Genomic DNA, 8,340 nt, shown 5'->3' with positions numbered 1-8,340 from the left:
CATGCTTACATAATGATTCAGAACCGATACGATCGCGTTAAAGGAGAATTGCATAAAGCCTCTGAGAATAAATTTACTAAAATACATACATAAAAGAAAACAGGATAACTCTTTTTATAAGACAACTTTTTTAACAATTTAATTTTTTTTATAAAACAATAATTTTTAAAATATTCTGCAAAAATCATGAAAATTTTCTTCTACAAGAAAATCTTTTAGTTATTTCTTAATTTGCCTCCTGAAATTTTTCTACGATAAGACATATGTCACGTGTCTCAAAATAATCAACACTGATATTAAACTAATATTTATTTATTCTATTTGATTTGATTAATAATACCAAAGCGCAATTTATATATTTCTTTTTACATTTTTAATATTTATATTGTTTTAATATACTATGATAAAATTATTGCCCCTGTATTATGGATGCAAATAAAACTTTTATCTGTATCTTATTGCTACAACCAAGGTTTAAAACTGCGAACATAAAATAATACGTCAAGAAACAATAATGACATTAATTTTGCAGAATAACAATAATAACAGCAAAAAATGATAGATAAATACATTATAAGACCGTATGAGCTTAACTCTATTTAATTTTAAGTTGAAATTTTTAACAGTCTCGTAAGCTTGCAAATTCTGATACGATCAAAAAATAAAAGAATATTATAAAGAAGTGTTAAATTTGGATTAATCTCTTTCTTTATTTAAAAGCTTTTGTAAAATATCTCTTAATCGTGTTGCTTTTGTTTTGTCTGTTAAAAAAAGACAGCATTTACTTTTATTTACTGTAACTGGTAGAATCATTAGTCCGATAGGATATTTGTATCAAATTTTCAATCTAATGGGATCAACGGCACGCAAAGTAAAAAATAATTGAGTTTTATTCAATAACGAGGTATATTCAGCATGCAACTGAAATAGATGGGCAAAATCATATAAATACAGATCCAGAAACTGGTCTTTTCCAAGATAAAAATACTTTTAATTTACGAGAATGTTGTAAGAATACTCCATTAAATAAATTGCTGGAAATCATTTCCTTCTAATAATGCATGGCTCGTTTTAAGACAAAAAACGATGTTAAAATATTCTGAGAATATTAGGAATTTTGTCACATGAAGCAACAATAATTCACATTGATAATAAACTAAACTAAGCTTTTTTGGGTAATGTAGCGTGTCTAAGAAAAGGTTTATTAATAGAGACAGTGAGTTTCTCCGCAGTTTTATTAACTTTTTACTCATTTAATAAGTAAACATATATTGCTATGATAAACACTATCCCAACTATCAAACGCATAAATAAAAATAAACTTAAATAATTGTCCATATTTACTTCGACGTACATTTTAGTCATTCCAATGCCAAATTGGGTAACAATTGCTTTTATCAGAAAAAAACTGATAAAGTACTTATCATATTCTATACTGGACACATCATTGCCAAACTCTATCATAAACAAAATATGTTTGTATCTTTGAAAGAAAGAGTTCCCGAATTCATGTTTTTATAACTCTCCTTCGGCCTTAAGATGAATAAACTACTATTATGCTCGATTACGTTTCACAATTGTATTCGAATGAAAGATACACAAGAGGTAGAACTATTTTCTATCTTAATAAGAAGTGAAAATATCTGTGATTGAGCCTTTCAGACTTCGGCAAATTAACACAAGACCCATCAGGAGATCCTAAAGAAAACAATTTAATATAAAAGACAAATTTCTTGCTAACTGAATAAATATTTTTGTGCGAGTTAAGATATGTTAAAGCATAATTCAATTTTCTTAATTAATCTTAATTTTTTTTTTTATTTTGAAGTAAAGAGGTAGAAGTTTGTTTTCAATTATATCACTGTTGATAAGATTGCGAAATTTAATGATATCTTTGTAAACTGTTTCAGGGTTACGTCTTCTCAAGTGTTTACGACAGTGTGGACGACAACAAAAATAGTTGGCATAGTTTTTCAAGGACACCATGATCGATCATTTGCAGAATATCTGCGAGTCAGTTGCTACTGATAAGAAAACTTCAAGGTAAGCCGCATTATGTTTTATAGTTTATAACATAGCATAGCAAGAAGACATAGAATAGTACGAAAACGCAAAGTCGTACGTTCTACACGTGTGAAAGTGATTATTTCACACAGCTGCAAATTGGCATATAAAAAGATTTATAAGTTGTTCGTTATCTTGTTTAATTAGTCATGAAATGGATCGAAAAAGCATGAGACGCATACTTTTTGTATGTTGCTTCCTTTCACTTTTCTCATATATAATCGTGCTCTTCTCTCGTTTCCTCACGCTCCACTAAACATGTTCATAGTTATGCTACGAATGCATGCAGCTGGCTAGCTACCTACCTAGTCGAGCGCGTTGCAATGAGCGAACTGGATTCCATTAATTGGCGCGCGCGCGCGTATATTCGGCCTTGTTTCAAGATTAAATTGAGTTTCTTTTGTAAACGGGGAACGGGGTCGTGCGCGGTGGGGCATGTCTTTTTTCGTAAGGTAATCACTGGACCAAATATTTGTTTAGCTTCGGAGCGCGTCTATAAGAGTAACCGCGAGTTTTTCAGATTCAGTGAGATAAATGCTCCGAAGCGAGCGTCGCTCCGTTCATAAAAGACTTTTGTGAATAAGTAGTGCATATCACGAATATATGTATCGATTGTCCAGAGAAATTTTTAGATCAAAAGTATATCGACGAAAATATTTATTTATGAAATAGCTCTCTAAAAAGTTCATTTATTATTAGATAACCAAAAATATTCGTGCGATTTTTAAATATAATTTGTTATATTTAAAAACTGTATTAATAAAGTTACTAAATATAATATAATATTATCAAAAATTGCACGAATTTGTTTGATTATCTGAAACTTATAAAATAAACAAAATAGAAAGATACAAAACTATATATGGATTAAAATTAAGTTACAATTTTAACATTATTTATTGATACAGTAAAGTATGAAAAAGTGATTACAACTAAAATCATTCGAAAATGTAATTATAATACTTTCATTAGTGTAAAACAATATTTATTGTTCGTTTGTTTGTCCATTGCATCATTATATTCAAGATGATTAAAATTGATACCTCGTCGATTATGAAGATGAATTGAATTAAGCAATGCGCTTGACATGGTTGTTAAATCATGTGAGACTAGAAATGTGATTTGCATGAAAAATGTCGAAAGATATATAGTTTGCTTTACTGATGATTATGCATGATTGCGTATGACATTTGTCACTTTCATATCACATTATCTCTACACATAAAAAGAAGTTTGAAGTTCGAAGTTTAAAGTAAGATTTTTTAGCTTTATGACTATTTGACAAACACTTTAGTTCTTTCATAGCATTCATAATTATATGTTGTGAATTATTTGAACAATTCCACGTGTCGCGCATTATACATAACAGAACTATCGATTCATTTCTGTTTGTATGACTGAGTATATATTTTTGTTATCTGTTTAAATAAACCGAATTAATGCGCAACTCTCATTCGATGCTGCTATTATATCAAAATCAATTTGCCGCATTATACTATTAACTATTAATATTAATGTTAGCAGCATGGCATTTGATAATATCCGTTTATTGTTTATTGCGCGAATTAAAGAGAGCGATTAAATATGACGCTCGAAAATTTCACCTGTCATCGTGATCAAATTGCACAAGTATCTGGCGCATGATACACGGACACGACACGTATGACAGACAAGTTCCCACGTTATTCGCGTAAAAGTTCACGTCACGACTCGCGGAAGTTAATGAGGCGATGTCTCCGGAACTTGTCGCGATTGCTGCGAGCCTTTAGAGCGCGTGCAGTTTTCGAAATTGTTTTGTATCGGACACTGAATTTCATGCCGGAGGATGTACAAACTGGATGTTACACGGATACGAAGAGTATTAAATAGATTAAAAGTAGATCACAGCGCATACGCGAGAAAGTTACTCGCCTGTAATTTTGCAGTTGTAGCTTTGCAGTTGGACACATCGAATGTGAGTTGATTTTTCAAGTATCACGCGTTTCATGAACTTTGATATAAATTTCTCGTTTTGGCTGCTTATATATCTCCCAGCTATCATGAAGTAAATTATCTTTTACTTATATGATGACAAAGGGGTCGACGGATCAGATGCAAAACTTATGATAAGAGTGTATTAAAAGAATGCGTTTACAAATGTTTACAATTTACAAATGTTTGTAGCGTGTCGTCAGACCCATCTTAGGTGTAGCTTTAAATAACAAATTTGAAAAAATTATTTGAGAATAATCCATTTGGAATAAAATATAGTAAATAAAATTGCAAGTGCAATAAAACTAACTTACGTAACGTTGTATCTTCGCAAACACACGCATTTGAGTTGAAATTATTGTTCTCACTAATTATTATTTCGCCCCACTACTATTATTTCGCCCCCTTGATAGGCTTAAAAAAACGCTGATAATTATAGGCAAAGTTGTCCCTCAAATAGATTCAATACGTTATTCCAAAAGAGTCAAAAGATAAAAAAGCCAGAAGTCTGTCAAAGAAAAAGAATTGATACTTTTCCTCGCTTGCAAATATAAATTTATTTATTTTATTGCGCAAAACATAATTCTACAAAACATAATAGGATGAGGAGATGTCAGCATATCATGTAACGAGTTTTTTTTTCCTATTTCAAGTTGCATTCGCACTTCTCATCTCGGCGTAGGATCGACGACTCGTTAAAATTTTCCGCGATACCGGATATTTTTCATAATCGACGATTTATTCATCTTGCAAATTAATCCGTCGTAATCTTACCCGGATAATTGATCGTTTCGGATAATTAAGAATATATTGGTATTTGTATCGATTCTCCTGTTACGGATCGGTCGGGGTTTCCTTTTCTTGCAGCCATGAACGGCACCTCTTTGTCCACCTTCCTTTCCTCGTTCTCGCTTATAAGACCAGTAGGATATTAATGATCATAAAACATTATCGATTATCGCTGCAAACCATCTGAGAGCAGCTTTTTCTACCCGGTTAATAGTGAAACTTGTAAATTACTTCGATCTCCATTTCCTTTAATTGTATCGTTCAATAATTTCTTGCACCGATTATTTTGTCGCTTCAGCTTACGCTTAAATTATGTATATATCGAATTGGATCGCCATAATTTAAATTGCACCGTGACACACAAAAGCGTATGCGCAAATAGTGCGACGTCTGCATTAAACAAAAGTGTTCTTTGAAGCAATACGCACTATGATAAACCACAAATCGCGGAACGAGCACGCCATGAATTTATAAATGCGTATAATGTAGCGGAGATTAATTAGTTTAGCATTTTCAAGCGTCCGTAATAGTTACCGTCAGAAAGGCTCGTATGGTTCGATGCATCATTGATGCCGGGGAATGTATTCGTGGTGCGAATGAGATCGATCACGGCTAGAAGGACCATTCGTTTCGCGTGCAGATAAAACGGATGGGTCACGAGAGACAAGTGCACTAGCGCGTGATCTCGTTTTCTTTAACGTAGTATCGTTAACGCCGACGTTATCGGCGAGAAGTTTCAAGAATAATGCCGGCATATACCTCTATTATTAAAAGAATCTGAATCTCGGGAAAGATAAATACGGAAACATTTGTTGCGACAATTTATCATTCTGTTTTGCTCGAAATCAGCTATGCTAATAATTCGTAAAATGTTATCGAAAGATGCGTGATAATACAAAACGAGAAATTATTTTATGCCTTAATTTCGCGAGTAAACATAGTCTCTTGATATCAACGTTTAATACTCATTGAAGATCGTACGAAAGTTCGAAATAATAATAATATCATTGTGATAAGATAAGAGTGCCAGTGATGCGTTTCTTCCGCCACGCGAGCATCGCTCGTTTTTACACTCGTATATCGTTTATTAAATTACTGACGCAAGAGACTTTCTCACGGCGACTTGAGCAGTCGCCGTTCGGAGAAACGAGCGGAACGGACGGATGCAAAAAAGAAGGACACGAGCGAGAGCGTCCGCACGGAAAATTCAGTACGAGTTCGAAGTAAAGGCTGGATCGCTTCTTGATGTCGCCCTTATCCATCTTCAGCGCGGCACGAGTTGGGGCGATCGATCAAAAATTGATGAAACCGCGCTTCTTCGGGCGAGAGACAGTAAATTCGACGTCCAAAGACGTGAGCATCTCCGAGGCAGCTCGATAATGGCGGCAGTAGGGATCGACGAGCACGAATCGAAGGGGACGTGCTAACAATTTTCGCGTGAGCCACGCGAGAGTCTGCTAAATGCATTATTCAAGCTAATGCTTTTATTTCTTCCCCTCGCGTTTTAGATGAGAATTCGCGAACGATTAACGTGCGTCGCACCGTAATTACGTTTATGATCATTATACTAATTATATGATCAGGGATTTGGGATACTTCGGGATCTGCAATCATCTCTTCTGGGTTAATTACTCTTCATTTTCATTTACTTGGAAAAATACAGTTTCTGCGCGTCATCGCATAGGAAAGCCTAGGAAATCGAAAAGTCGAAGTTGTTGCCTGCGAAGTTTTTGTGGAAGTTAACTACGAGCGATATTAAAGCACATCGAGCCGTAATTGGAAACCTCGGAATCAAAATTAATAAAATTTCTTCTTGATATTCCCCGGCGCTACGATCCGGCTGTCTTTGCGCTCAATACTTCCCGAACAAATTAGCTTAACTTAATTTAAATTTAAATAAAAAGATAATAAGAATTATCTTTAATAAATACAGTCTTTGAATAAACAACTCGAGAATAATCGGGAAATCTCACAAACCATTCCACAATTCTCTGTTGATGTAATTGCAGGGTGAAATAAATTTGACAAAAATATAATAAATTTTTGAGATAAATATCTCGGTCATAGTTTAGTGTTATAGCATAAAAATGCGATAAAACGTTGCTAACGCTGACAGATTGATGCTATCATCCGGATGTATTTTTGGTACAACGACGCAAGATGGAAGACCTTTGCATTTTTGTGCGGCTCGTCGCAGTAACGAGGTGGATTAAGGCGGCGGATCTTGCGTGATGGGTGGCCGACAAGAGCTGCGAAGCGCAATTTTAGTCGGTTAATCTCCATAAAACTTGGCCGCGCTTGTACTCGGGATGCGCTTGCGAAAATCCGCCAGCGACATGCACGACATTACGATTGCGATGTGAGTTTGTTGTCGGAATTAAGGAAACTCGAAATTTCAAATTTAGGACACTTTCGTTCGTATAATAAGCGATTCTGGTGTCGCGATAATTCCGGAAAATCATTACAATTGAAAATCAGCCGTGATGAACCGCGCGGAAGAATGCGCTTGATTCCACGCGTGAATACGCGCGATGATATGTGTCAGGATGAATAGAGCTTTTTTTCTTTTTATAATCGTATTTCACGTACCATCGTGCAATTGTATGCAGTAGTTCAACGCTTATTGAAAAGCATCGCGCTGTTTAATTCATGCAAATTATGTCGAAAAATGACAGAATGCAGACATAAATCGCAAGAGAATGTCAGTTCGCTTTCCCATCCTTCGTTTTCCGGCACACTCTGACACATTTTACCATGCTTTGCTATTTATTTTTTATCTTTCTTCTTGCTTTAACGGCCTCCACTTTACTTGATTTACGCCAGAAAACCTATTAATTAAATGACACTTTTGCGTGAAAAAGAGAAAAGAATGTAAGGAAAAAGTGACATGCCGCTTAATGCTGAATTTGATGTGCCAAGTCGTTCTGTTTCCTATTCTTGTCGGTATAATCGCAGAAGAGGAAACACTTTTACGTGTACACTTTTTCGCCAACACCCTGTGTATCTCTCTTTGATGACCCGCTCTGCGAACCCACCTCGGTCACATTGCCCCAAGAGATTTTCGCGAGATTTACAGCTTTCTGAATTTATTCCCATTCCTCCGCACTGCCCCGCGAAGAATGTCTCTTTTATCATTTCGCTCAGAAGGACCTTTCGTATGTGTGATGCTTGAAACGCGCTCACATAACTTGGATCCATCCTCGTGCGCGATCGGAGATAAATGTCGCCATCATTCATGTCTTAAAAAGGTGAACCGGAGTGACCGTCCGTTTTGGAATATGTATAAATAAACGGATTCCTTTCTGTCTCTTCCGAATGACTCTTTTATGCGAAGAAATATCGTCATCAATCGCGTCCCGCGTTATTGCATCATTGACACATCAATCTTTCACGGACACGCATTCATGTATTAAAACACAGTAGCTAACTGTGAAGTATCCTGTATATTGAATTGTGTAATAGGTAATTTCGGATTTTCTAATAGATAGAGTTGTTGTTTCTTTTACGCAATGTGAA

The sequence above is a fragment of the Linepithema humile genome, chromosome 2 (assembly GCF_040581485.1).
Source record: "Linepithema humile isolate Giens D197 chromosome 2, Lhum_UNIL_v1.0, whole genome shotgun sequence".
NCBI classification, from domain to species: domain Eukaryota; kingdom Metazoa; phylum Arthropoda; class Insecta; order Hymenoptera; family Formicidae; genus Linepithema; species Linepithema humile.
The sequence above is the reverse complement of the archived record's forward strand: the minus strand, read 5'-3'. Positions refer to the sequence as shown.